We start from the raw sequence: 14,506 nt of genomic DNA, 5'->3' as shown, positions 1-14,506 counted from the left end.
GGATACTTTACGACCCAATTTACTTTTAAATTTGATTTTTGCGAACTGGGAAACAATTTTTAATGCATTCGTTGTTTCAGCTTATTCCCTCATGTTCTGTCAAAGTCCTTTAAAAACGTGGCGACATAAATTTCCAAATTCAGACCCGACGTTAAATAGAAATTATGCTATGTTTGAAGTTTGAGGAATTTTTTAGATTTATTAAAGCGATGTTGACTTTAGTCAAACAAAATTTTCCAGTTTTAAGTCGAATCTCTTAACAATAAGGCAAACGACTTCATTGAAAAGCTTAACGACTTTTGGACAAGGAAAAAGCTATGTTAAGCAAAAATCGCATTCGTATTTTAAGGACATGAAATCTCAACTCACGATAATATTTTTTTTTTCAGTATAGGGCGGTAGATATCTTTTTAAATATCCACTGGATTGATTTCGCATTATCTAAATGTAGGAGAAAAGAACACTAATTTTTTAATGAACATTTTGTTTGTAGTGCATATCACACTGAAAAAAATGTTGTCGTGAGGTCAAAGATTTCATGTCTTTAAAATACGAATACAAATTTTGCTTAGCATAGAAGACGCATTTCTCTCAAATAAAGTTATTTTCCTTGTCCAAAAGTCGATAAACTTTTCAATGAAGTCGTATTGTCCTTATAATTAAGTGATTTGACTTAAAAATGGGTATCTTAACATGAAAGAAAAAATTTATAGGCTAAGGTCAACTTGACTTTAATAATTCAGAAAAATTCTTTAAATTTAATGAAATTGTCTTTAAATTTGTTGTCTTTTTGCATCTTGACAACAAAGCAAAAAATCGTTCAAATATAGGACATGTTTTTCAAAACTTTATTTTAAAGAAGTTTTTTACTTCAAACATAGCATAATTTCTACTGGAAGTCAAGTCCTAATTTGGAAAATAAAGTTGCCGTTAACTCGTTTTTAAAGGACTTTGATAGCATATGAAGAAAAAACGCTGAGAAAGCGAAAAATTAAAATTTGCTTCCTAGAAGCAAGTACACAAAACCTAAAATTAAAAGAGAATTGTGTCTTAAAAGTATCCTTACTTGTATTCTCCGCTTCTTTGGCTCGGAATCAATACCAAATTTTTTAAAGTAAAGACAAAATCTTTGGAACCGAGTATGCGTTTTTTTCAGTGCATTTTTATATTGTCAGTCCACAATTTCGATACAAAATCTTCTTTAAAACGTAAATATTCAATAAAACCTATTTATGATATAAAATAAAATGTAACCAGAAGTTTTTACTTCCAATTTTAATGTCTTCTCGTTGTAAAACTATCTCTCAGCAAAAAATGGAGCACTATTTCAGCAGGATTGTAAGGGAGGGAGGCAATACCAACCAACTTACAATCAGCGCTGATTTTTGTGGGCGATGTCCCTATTTGGAGCAGCTTCTACATAGCGCTGATATAATTGCTCATTTTAATAGAAATGTTGCTCAGAAGTGATATATAATCTTGAGTATAGCATTATTGGCGTGAAGGAAAAGAGCACTACCTTTCATGCATCTATACTGCATGAATTGGTTGCAATAACGTAAACGAATGGTCATATAATAGTTTGATTACTCGTTTACGTTATTGCCAGCGATTCATGTAGTGTGGATGCACTGCCTACTTTATTGTATACCAAAAAGCGCAACTAAACTCAAACTACTGAAGTATTCTTTGCTGGGCTACGAGTACATCCGACCAATTCACAAACAAAATGCGATATTTTAAACTAGTTTCCAGCAAACGGTTAGAAACCTAACTTCCATTAGAATAACAGTAACAACAATAATACGAAGCACAATTATTACTCGAATACACATATTATGCAAATTTGTTTTTCTTGGTTTTTGTTTTGCTCTTTGGTTCTTGGCAAACTTTGTTGTATTTTTTTTGTAGTTAACCTCTCTGGCAAACCATTCAACTTATCTCATAGTTTGTCATACTTCTAACGTTTTTGTTGTTGTTGTTGCCGTTCGTATTTGGTCAAGTTTTGCATATGTGAAAATATTGTTTGCTCGCATGGTTGAGAAGAGATCTTAGGAGCACAACAAAAACAAATATATACACCTATGAGGTGAAATGAAGTGAGTAAAACCAAACAACGGCAGTAACGACAGTAACAGCTTTGTTGGTATTGTAATGTGGTGAGAGTGGAGCCAACAAAAATAACAACAAAAGAAATATATAAGGCCCACATGACAGCTGGTCTGAACCAGTGCAACTAAACCAACAACAATAAGGAAACTAACAAAGAAACAGTTAATGGTGGTGTGTTTGGGGACAAGTAAATCAAATCTCCCCACCAAGCCTATCGATGCCCCCTGAACACAACGAGTAAGATTTAAAGATCCCTACGAGCGGCAAATTATTTTAAAGAAATAAATCATATATAGAATAGTAATAAATGTATAAAAAGTTTATTTACTTATTTATTTATTAATTAATTACATTTACAATAAAATTATACATATAATTATAAGCTTTGACTGCTAGGATCTTAAGCTTGAAAAAGTTTAAAATTTCTAATAAAAATGCAAACCACAAATTTTCAATTTTAATTTTTTTTTAAATTATTAAATAATTATAATTCATATATATGTTATTCAAGGCATTTCTTTGGTAGTGCAAATGATGAATTTAGGAAGATTTTATTTAGGCCTGATTTTCAACAATTTCCTGTTGTTATTTTTTTTTTTTTTGGAAGATTTTTCAAAAAATTGTTTACGTTATTGCAATAATTTTGATTTTCCCATATTTTGGAAAGGATGTTCAGCATTGCTTAGGTCAGGTTAAGTGGCAGCCCGATGTTTTAGGTTCACTATTCAGTCCATTGTGATACTACATTGGTCAACTTCTCTCTTATCACTGAGTGCTGCTCGATTCCATGTTAAGGTCAATAACAAGGCCCTCCTTTTTATAGCCGAGTTTGCCGGCGTTCCACATTGCAGTGGAACTACTTAGAGAAGCTACACGCAGAGAAGGAATATGATCACCTCAAACATGTTTCAAGAGCAAAATGTTATTTTTGTATGGTGACCATGTAACATGTTTGTCACTAAAATGTTATTTTCTCGTCAAATATAACCTGCTTGCCGAAATCAGATACATGATTTCCGAGAAAATAACATGGTTGCGAAAACCATGTTACATGGTCACCACCCAAAAATAACATTTTGCTCTTAAAACATGTTTGATTTGATCATATTCCTTCTCTGGATGTAGGAAACACTCAGAAATGTCACCAGCATTAATGAGAGGGGATAATTCACCGCTGAAAAAGTTTTTGGTGTAGGCAAGGCGGTCATGCTAACCATTGCACCACGGTCGTTTCCGGCATTGCTTAGTTCTATATTAAATGTTTACAACGAAATAATTTTATATATGACATGAAGCCAATAAAAAAATAAATCCATTGTAAATACTTAGTAAAAAATATGTTTTATATATAACAACCCCAAAGTTCTTGTGGTCTGAATATTAAGCACAAGTCTGGAACAGTATTTTTTGATGTGTTCATTTCAATATAATTTATTTTCTTCGGAAAAGTTGTAGATCTTTTATTGTTGCAGTAAAAAAGAAAAACTTTTGGATCAAAAATTACGTTTCACAATAAAGTAATGGTGGTTTGTGTGTAAGGAGTATATGCAGTATATTTAAAGTAAATTCGAACAATTGTTAATTTTGATAAAAAAAAATATATTTTTTTATTTATAAAAATTTTCACTTTGTTTTTTATTTTATTTATTAATTCATTATTTATTACAATTATAAAAACTATAATAAACATTAAAGCACTAGCTACAAGGCTATCGGCTTAATTTTTTATTTTATTTATTAAAATACTGTAAATATTATACCTGTAAATCTTCTTGACTTATGAATTGTCAAAATTAGTGTTGTTAAGATGCATGTCCTATAACTTTTTTCAGTGTAGATTTTAGAAATTTTATTTAAATTGCTTCCACTCAAACACACTCCCAGAGAATACGATCTCCTCCTAGAGCAAATTGTTGTTTTTGGGCGGTGAATATGTAACATGTTTGTCGCAACCATGTTTTTTCATCGGACGCTATGTATCTGATTTTAACAATCATTTTATGTATGGCATTTTGCTTTAGGAGGTGATCATATTCTTTCTCTGCGTGCAGTGACAGTTGGGTACAAAAAGGGTAGATTTTTAATTGTTTGATAAATTGGTAAATTGATATTTTTGTAGATTTTGCAAAATATTCCTCCTCCACTAGAAAAAAAATTGAGAAAATGTTCTATAGAAATAAAATTTTAGAACAAATTTGTATAAAAATAAAATTTTGACCAAAATTTCTAAATAAAGTTTTGAGAAAATTTTCTACAAAAATAAAATTTTGAAAAAATTTTCTATAGAAATACAATTTTGAGAAAATTTTATATGGAAATAAAATTTTGGGAAAATTATCTATAGAACTAAAATTTTGACAACATTATATAAAAAATAAAATTTTGTGAAAAATTTTTTATAGAAAAATTTAATCAAAAATTTATTAAAAATATTAAAAAATTTTTTAGAAACAAAATTCGGGTAAATTTTCTATAAAAATAAAATGTTGAGAAAATTGTGTATAAAAATAAAATGTTGAAAATAATTCTATAGAAATAAAATAAAAGTTAGCAAAATAAGAATTTTTTTGTTTGGTAGTTTTGTGATAAATTTTTCTCCAAATTTTGGTAGATTGATTTTGGCTGGAGTTTTAGATTTTAGTTTAACTAAACGCCGATATAAATAAAAAATATAAATAAAAAATATTTAAGAAAATTATTAGACATAATTATTGCGTCTCACATGTTAATGAAAATTTCGTAGTTTGAAGGAAACATTTGGAGTTGTGTATAAAAATAAAATGTTTGAAAAAAATTTGTATAGAAATAAGAATAAGAATTTTTTGTTTGGTAGTTTTGTGTTAAAATTTTCTCGAAATTTTGAGAAACTTTTCTATAAAAATAAAATTTTGAGAAAAATTTTCTATTGAAATAAAACTTTGACAACATTTTCTATAGAAATAAAATTTTGAGAAAATTGTGTATAAAAATAAAATGTTGAAAAATTTTTCTATAAAAATAAAATAAAAGTTAAAAAAAATAAGAATTTTTTTGTTTGGTAGTTTTGTGATTAAATTTTCTCTAAATTTTGGTAGATTGATTTTGGCTATAGTTTTAGATTTTAGTTTAAATAAACGCCGATATAATATAAATAACAAATATTTAAGAAAATTATTAGACATAATTATTGCTTCTCACGAATAATTTGGAGGGAAAAATTTGGAGTTCGAAATTGCAAAAATTACTTTAGTACCATACGAAATGATCAAGAGTGGCCTATTTGTGTTGAAATGTAAAAATTTTAAGAAAATCCGAACAATTTTGTTGGAAATACGAAATTAAAAAATCTTTCGGTTTCATATGTGAATAAGTTTTCGTCCGTTTTTAAGTTCGTTTAATGAAAGTACCCAAATAATTAGTAATGTCAAGGAAACCCAGCAAAACAATTGGAAGTTCCTCTAAAGGCACAGCATTAAAAGCACTTCCAAAAATGTCCTCCCATAGATGTTCTTTATTTTAACTGCACAGGAAGTTCATTTGAATAATTTTTTATAAGTCGCTTTTTTGGCATATTTTTAATGGGTAATTTAAACTTTTTTTGTTCTAAATAGGTTAAAAACGCAGTAAGAAAGAATAAAATGGAACAATTTATTTAAATTTTACCGAAAAAAAATGCTAAGTGCAGAAAAATTGATAATTTTTGAAAATATTTGAGGTCAAACACAAGACAAGTGTTAGAATGTCTTAGAATCATAAAAAATTGAAAACATTATTTATTTATCAAAATATCACAAAATTTCTTAATTCGTAACCAAAACACTGAATTCGCCTCACTCCTTAAAAAGTGATGCAAATTCAGTGCAACGGCTGTTGAAATGGTGGGCATCCGTCCTATGAAAAGCCCATGTTAAATTCATCGTTTCTGCGCCAATTTTGCACTACTTCCGGATCCAAAAAGAAGTTTTTCACTATGATGCTTTTTTTGCTGGGAACTTTCTCATATTGGAGAAATTTGAACTAAAATATAATAATTTCTATGATAAAAAAAATTAAATTGCTTTTAGAGTTCACTTTTTTCTTATGTTTAATTAAGTTTGAAATTTTAATATTTCGTTGAATGGTATTAGTATTGAGTTTATAAAGCCTTAATATCAATACCAATAGTTTCCTATGAAAATCATATTGGAATAAATTGTACCTTCACCCAGAAAAAAGGGGCTCTAATGCCAACTGAACTTTATTTTAGTTCATGAAGATTAGTTGATTTTAGTTAAATTTAGCACAATATGAGTAAATGCTCCTTATTAGAATAATTGTTTGCTAACTTTAATGACGTGAACTAAAAATAAGAAAAAAAGTTGTATACAAATATAGTGCACAATTTTACTAAAAAATTTAATAGTTCTTATTTTCCTAAATGGCAGAAGTTTGCTAAAATTTAGTTCATAAGTCTTTCAAATTAATAAATTTTACTAAAATTGTAACTGTCTTGAACTTCGTACGGCGCTAAAGACATTTTAACAATTTTTAAATCCAATATTTTCTTTCAACATATTTTCTTCCACGGTGGGTCCACTTTTTTTGGTTGTTTGAATCCAAATCAAATACGCAAGTTATGAATTAACATCCAAAATATAAATTAAACTTTTTGATTCTAAAAGTTCTAAATCTTTTCTAGAAAACTTGAGAGGTTTTAAAAGTATCCAACCTCAAAGATTTCAAACAAGTGTTAAAATTTATTAAAAATAATAAAAATTATTTATTTGGTTAAATATTATAGAATTTTTTAATTTACATAGAAAACATCACACCCGATAAATGACAAATTCAATTTTGCCACTTTTACATCACATCCACATCGAAAACGAATAATTTCAATACTTTTTTTGACGACGCTTTGTTTGTTGGATGCTTAACTTCCCAGCAAAAAAATTTGGAAGTTCTTCCAAAAGCACAACTTTAAAAGCACTTCCAGAAGATGCACTCCCAATGATGTTCTTTATTTTAATTACCCAGGAAGTTCTTTTAATACAATTTTTTATACCTTGGTTTTTTCATACTTTTAATGGGTAATTTTTACTTTTTTTGTTTCAAATAGGTTAAAAACAGAGTAAGAATTCATAAAATGGTAGAAATCATTTAAGTTTTGTCGAAAAAAATGCTAAATCCAATATGAAAAAATTGTGAATTTTGGAAATATTTGATAAACGTTTCCTACAGGCGTTAAAATCCATTAAAAATTATAAAAAATTATATAAATTATTTATTTGATAAAATATCACAGAATTTTTTTAATTTAGATCCAAAACATTGAATTTGGAGTACACCTAAAGAAGTGATGCAAATTCAGTGCAACGGCTGTAGAAATGCAGGACTTCCGTCCTATGACAAGCCCATGTAAAATTCATCGCTTCTGCGTCAATTTTGCACCACTTCCGGATCCAAAAAGAACATTTTCATTACTTTTTTTGGCGACTCTTTTTTTGCTTTTTTTGGATAGTATCTCATACTATCCAAAAAAAAAAAAAAATGGAGGTTCTTCTTTGAAAGCACATCCTAACATGTCCTCCCAAAAATGTTCTTTATTTTAAGTACACAGGAAGTTCTTATCACAAATTTTTTTAATTCACATCCAAAACACTGAATTCAGATGCATGATTCAAATTCAGTGCAACGGCTGTTGAAATTGTGGACATCCGTGCTATGACAATCCCATGTTAAATTCACTGCTTCAATTTTGCACCACTTCCGGATCCAAAAAGAACATTTTCATTACTATTTAGGCGACGCTTTTTTGCTGGAATGTGTCTAATTTCTATTTCTATTTTAATTTTTATAACACGGGACTTTCTGCCCTCACCGTAACCGATCACTTCGGAGCTACCCCCCCCCCCCCCTTTTATGACACAATGCCACATTTCTTTAGACCCCTTACAGATTTACTAAAAATAATTTTTAATAAAAATAGCTTACCTTTTTATATTCTATGCCTCTACTGTAGTCGTCGATTGTTAAGTAATCCACTTTAGAAAATTAAATCCACTTTGATTTGTCGAATGGGGGGTTTTTCTATTCGATTCGATGAAATAAGTCCTTGTTTGAAGAAGCTCTTGTTGATATTCTTGTTCACAACTCAGAATTGTTAGACTATCTTAGAGATTTGTTTATTTTTTCTCAAGCTTTTCCTGTACCATCATTCATATTGAAAACATACAAATACACACTCTGACAGAGACACTCAAACTAACACACACATTCACAGATACGAGAAAATAGTCTCTTAGCTAAGACTTCTTTTTATTTATAGCCACAATATAATTTTTTTGCAATTTGCCTTGGCTTACTCCAAAAATATAGCTTCTTTCAATTTGCGGTTACTGCTGTTGCGCTTCTTCACACAAACTTTTTTCATGGGTACTTAATTTTTGTTGTTGTTGTATTTTTTCTCCCTGTTGACTTTAAAAGGAAACTTGTTTTCACAATGATTTTTCTTTTGCGGACATTGAATGATGTTTTTTTTCTGGGGTTGTTGTTGTTGTTCGATCACTGGTTTTGGGCTAGCAGCAGATAACAACTGTTTGCATAAAAACTCCTTCTTTTTTTCGGTGGTGAAGGAAAAACTAAGCACTGGGAAACTCAGGGTTATTCAATGTGCAATGGATGTAGTAATTTCTTTTCTCTTATTTGAAACCTTCTTTATGTATTTCTTTTGCTTCAGCAATTCCAATTTAATCGCAATTTAAATCACTTGTCTAAACATTTACGTTTGTTTTTATTTCAATTCTTCACCACTCGGCAAGTTTACATTTGATCACGGCAACAACACAAGCGCATTCGTCTTTCAAAGACATTAACCGTTTCCGTTTCGTTTGCCACGCACAACCAACACGTTCAGCAGTCGTCGAAGAACTGAGAAACCAAAGATGTTGCTTTCTTTTCAATTGCCAAGGCAAGGCATATCTTGGCTGAAATACAAGCAATGGTTGTTGTGTGTTTGCCAGGTAAGTGTAAACGAGCGCGTGTGTGTGTTTGTGCTCCAAAAGATACGGTTTACCTTATAACAACTGCTAAGGTGTCTTGAGAAATAAAGAGTAGCAGAGCACTGTGAATTTCACCACACCGTTTAATTTAACCTACTCATTTCCTCAGGTGAGAAGAGCAAATGTAGGTATCTCTTGCATACACTCAAAGAATTTAACCATATAAAATTAGTTTTTGATTAAAAAATTTTCTGTGATTCAATCATGAAATTAATTTATCTAATTAATTTTTAGTTGAAATTGCTTTAATCGGGAAAAATGATTTTATCAATCACAAAATAAAAAGTATTCTTGATTAAAATAAAATAAAAAGTATTCTTGATTAAAAACTTAATTGATTTTTTAAGTATTTAATTTATTCAGTTAAAAAATTAATTGAAGTTGATCGCAAAACTCAATTAAATTTTTAATTGGGAAATTCAATAGTTAACCCAGCAAAAAAATTTGGAAGTTCTTCTAAAGGCATGACTTTAAAAACACTTCCAAAAATGTTCTCCCAAAGATGTTCTTTATTTTAACTACACAGGATGTTCTTTTAATTCATTTTTTTATAACTCGCTTTTTTCATATTTTTAATGGGTAATTTTAACTTTTTTTGTTTCAAATAGGTTAAAAACAGTTTAAGAATTCATAAAATGGTACAGATTATTTAAATTTTGTCGAAAAAAATGCTAAATCCAATCTAAAAAAATTGTGAATTTTTGAAAATATTTGAGAACAAGCTTTATTATGCATTTAAAATCATAAAAAATTATACAATTTTTTTATTTGGCAAAATATCACACAATTTTTTTCATTCACATCCAAAACACTGAATTCGGATCACACCTTAAGAAGTGATGCAAATTCAGTGCAACGGCTGTTGAAATAGTGGACATCCGTCCTATGACAAGCCCATGTTAAATTCATCGCTTCTGCGCCATTTTTGCACCACTTCCGGATCTAAAAAGAACATTTTCACTACTTTTTTGGCGACGCTTTTTTTACTGGGAAGTTAAACTTTACCTTTTTTTCAATTAATTTTTGTAGTTATTCAATTAAAAATGCATATGATTAAAAACTCTCTGATTTTTTTCGATTATAAAAATATAATATTTCCATGGATTTGAGTAACAATTTAATGAAAATAATAGTATTTTTTTAGCTATCTTCTATTGGACTATTGGCTTGGTTATTTTCATAATAAATATAAATAAAAAAAAAATAAAAATAAATAAATATATTAACTAATGGTTTACGAGCAAAATTTTCAATTATATTTTTAACAGGAAGATTTTTTTATGTTAAGTGGGTACAGAGTTCAAGTTTAGCTGGCAAAAACTAAAAAAAATAATCGGTAAATTAGAATAAGATAACTTTGTTGGCAAATTTTATTATAACAAACCCAAATTTTATTATAATTAACCCAAAGGTACAATTGAGAAAGTTGTTTTTCTCTAAAATTAATTATTAAAGAAAAGTAGCCGTGAAAAATTGCTATTTTACCACGATAATGCCAATATAATACCTGCCTTTAACTAAAATGTTTATTGGGATAGTTAATACTTTAATTAAAAATGTAAACTTTTCTAATCATTTTAATACCCACCACCATTGTATATGCCCTTTAACAACCTTGAAAAAATTGGTCAATATGCGATCCATAATTATACATAGCCCCCGATCCCTCGATTTGCCTTGTGGATAAAAATTGGTCCACATCAGTCCATAGTTTATAGACGATTGGCTTGGAGACGCGGTTGCCAATCGAGCCAAAACTAACCTACCAAAATTGGGAGAAATTTTTATCAAAATTTTATTTCTATACAATGTTTTCTCCACATTTTTTTTATATAGAAAATTTTGTCAAAATTTTTTCTATAGAAAACTTTGTCAAAATTTTAGCCGAAATATGTATCGAAAATTTTGTCAAAATTTTATTTCTATAGAAAATTATGCCAAAATGTTATATCCATAAAAATTTCGTCAAAATTTTATTTCTATAGAAAATTTTGTCCACATTTTTATACCCTGCGCCACACTGTGGAACAGGGTATTATAAGTTAGTGCATATGTTTGTAACACCCAGAAGGAGACGAGATAGACACATGGTGTCTTTGGCAATAATGCTCAGGGTGGGTCCCTGAGTCGATATAACCATGTCCGTCTGTCCGTCCGTCTGTCTGTCCGTCCGTCTGTCCGTCCGTTCGTCTGTCTGTGAACACATGTTTGTGATCAAAGTCTAGGTCGCAATTTAAGTCCAATCGCCTTCAAATTTGGCACATGTTCCTAATTTGGGTCAGAATAGAACCCAATTGATTTTGGAAGAAGTCGGTTCAGATTTAGATATAGCTCCCATATATATCTTTCGCACTAATATGGACCCAGCAACCAGAGTTTGATACCGATTTGCTTGAAATTTTGTACAAATATAACACTTAGTTGTATAGTCAAGAGTGCAAAATTTGATTGAAATCGGTTCAGATTTAGATATAGCTCCCATATATATCTTTCGCCCGATATGGACTAATATGGTCGTAAAAGCCCGAGTTTTGGGCCCAATTTGGTTGAAATTTTGCACAAGGAGTAGATTTAGCATTGTAGCTATGCGTGCCAAATTTGGTTGAAATCGATTCAGATTTAGATATAGCTCCCATATATATATCTTTCGCCCGATATGCACTTATATGGACCTAGAAGCCAGAGTTTTATCCCGAAATTTTGCACAAGGAGTACAATTGATAGTATAGTCATGTGTGCCAAATTTGATTGAAATCGGTTCAGATTTAGATATAGCTCCCATATATATCTTTCGCCCGATATGGACTAATATGGTTCTAATAGCCAGAGTTTTGGCCCAATTTGGTTGTAATTTTGCACAGGATGTAGATTTAGCATTGTAGCTATGCGAGCCAAATTTGTTTGAAATCGGTGAAGATTTATATATAGCTCCCATTTATAGCTTTCGCCCGATTTACACTCATATGACCACAGAGGCCAATTTTTAACTCCGATTTAGTTGAAATTTTGCATAGGGAGTAGAATTAGCATTGTAGCGATGCGTGCTAAATTTGGTTGAAATCGGTTCAGATTTAGATATAGCTCCCATATATATGTTTTTCTGATTTCGACAAAAATGGTCAAAATACCAACATTTTCCTTGTAAAATCGCCTCTGCTTAGTCGAAAAGTTGTAAAAATGACTCTAATTTTCCTAAACTTCTAATACATATATATCGAGCGATAAATCATAAATAAACTTTTGCGAAGTTTCCTTAAAATTGCTTCAGATTTAAATGTTTCCCACTAACATTGTGTTGCACTCTAGTGCATTAGCCGGCTTAAATTTTGAGCCTATTGATTTTGTAGAAGTCTATCAAATTCTGTCCAGATCGAGTGATATTTAAATGTATGTATTTGGGACAAACCTTTCTATATAGCACCCAACACATTTGACGGATGTGATATGGTATCAAAAATTAGGTCTACAAAGTGGTGCAGGGTATAATATAGTCGGCCCCGCCCGACTTTAGACTTTCCTTACTTGTTTTATATAAAAAATTTTGTCAACTTTTTTTTTGCTATAGAAAATTTTGTCAAAATTTTATTTCTATAGAAAAATTTGTCAAAATTTTATTTCTATAAAAAATTTTGTCAAAATGTTATTTCTATAAAAATTTCATCAAAATTGTATATCTATAGAAAATTTTGTCCACATTTTTTTATATAAAAAATTTTGTCAACATTGTTTTTTTTGCTATAAAAAAATTTTGTAAAAATGTTATTTCTATAGAAAAATTTTCAAAATTTTATTTCTATAGAAAATTTTGTCAAAATGTTATTTCTATAAAAATTTCGTCAAAACTTTATTTCTATAGAAAATTTTGTCCACACTTTTTTATATAAAAAATTTTGTCAACATTTTTTTCTATAGAAAATTTTGTCCACGTTTTTGTATATAAAAAATGTTGTCAATATTTTTTTGCTATAGAAAATTTTGTCAAAATTTTATTTCGATAGAAAAATTTGTCAAAATTTTATTTCTATAGAAAATTATGTCAAAATGTTATTTCTATAAACATTTTGTTAAAATTTTATTTCTATAAAAATTTCGTCAAAATGTTATTTCTCTAGAAAATTTTGTCCAAATTTTTTTATATAAAAAACTTTGTCAACATGTTTTTTTTCTATAGAAAATTTTGTAAAAATTTTATTTATATAGAAAAATTTTTCAAAATTTTAGTTCTGTAGAAAATTTTGTCAAAATTTTATTTCTTTAGAATATTTTGTCAAAATGTTATTTCTATAAAAATTTCGTCAAAATTTTATTTCTATAAAAAATGTTGTCCACATTTTTTTATATAAAAAATTTTGTCAACATTTTTTTTTTCTATAGAAAATTGTGTCAAAATTTTATTTTTATAGAAAAAATTGTCAAAATGTTATTTCTATAGAAAATTTTGTCAAAATGTTTTTTCTATAAAAATTTCGTCAAAATTTTATTTCTATAGAAAATTTTGTCCACATTTTTTTTTGTATAAAAAATTTTGTCAACATATTATTTCTATAGAAAAATTTGTCAAAATTTTATTTCTATAAAAAATAATGTTATTTCTATGTTATAAAAATCTTGTCAAAATTATATTTCTATAGAAAGTTTTGCCAAAATTTTATTTCTATAGAACAAATTTGTCAAATTTTTTTTTATAAAAAATTTTGTCAAAATTTTATTTCTATAGAAAAATTTTTTCAACATTTTATTTACTTATTTTGTCAAAATTTTATTTGTATACAAATTGTGTCAAAATTTTATATCTATAGTAAATGTTGTCCAAATTTTTGTATATAAACATTTTTTTCAATACTTTTTTCTATAGAAAATTTTGTCAAAATCCTCTCCTATCCTCTTTGCAAATCTTCCAAAACGTAAAAACCAATCTACTAAACAGTAAAAACTCTATCATTTTTGGTAGAATTCACCTATGGCAACAGTGCTTGTGGAGCCTCTAAGAGGAGCAAATTTCATCCGAACTGGGTGAAAGTTGATACATGTCATTAATCTATGGCCTCTAACAACCATGCAAAAATTGGTCCATATCAGTCAATTATTATATAGCGCCCTTGAAAAGCAACCCTCAAGCTTTGACCTCTGAAGCCTCATGGAGGAACGAAAATTGGTTCATAATTACTTATACCCTCCCCTTTATAAAATGATCAAGAACTAAGAAGGCTTAAATACCTATATTAACCTGACTTTTTTATTTAATAAATACTCCATATGAGCTAACATACAACCCAATTAATTCGATTATGGTGACAGTCTTTAGTAGAACTTTGTACGTAATCCATGGTGGAGGGTACATAAGATATTTTTTCTTTGAGTGTATACTTTTTGAA

General features: G+C 28.8%; 1 protein-coding gene across 1 annotated transcript in view; it reads right to left on the bottom strand.

Moving 5' to 3' along the window:
• The window catches only part of LOC142224265 (uncharacterized), a 196,271-nt gene extending 187,285 nt beyond the window's left edge, over positions 1-8,986 (bottom strand). Inside the window, exon 1 of the mRNA XM_075294036.1 lies at positions 8,065-8,986. The gene's annotated coding sequence lies outside the window, so the exon portion shown is untranslated. The remainder of the gene's footprint in view (positions 1-8,064) is intronic.
• Positions 8,987-14,506: the final 5,520 nt, after the last annotated feature.

The sequence above is a fragment of the Haematobia irritans genome, chromosome 2 (genome assembly GCF_050003625.1).
Source record: "Haematobia irritans isolate KBUSLIRL chromosome 2, ASM5000362v1, whole genome shotgun sequence".
Taxonomy (NCBI): domain Eukaryota; kingdom Metazoa; phylum Arthropoda; class Insecta; order Diptera; family Muscidae; genus Haematobia; species Haematobia irritans.
The sequence above is the reverse complement of the archived record's forward strand: the minus strand, read 5'-3'. Positions and strand labels throughout refer to the sequence as shown.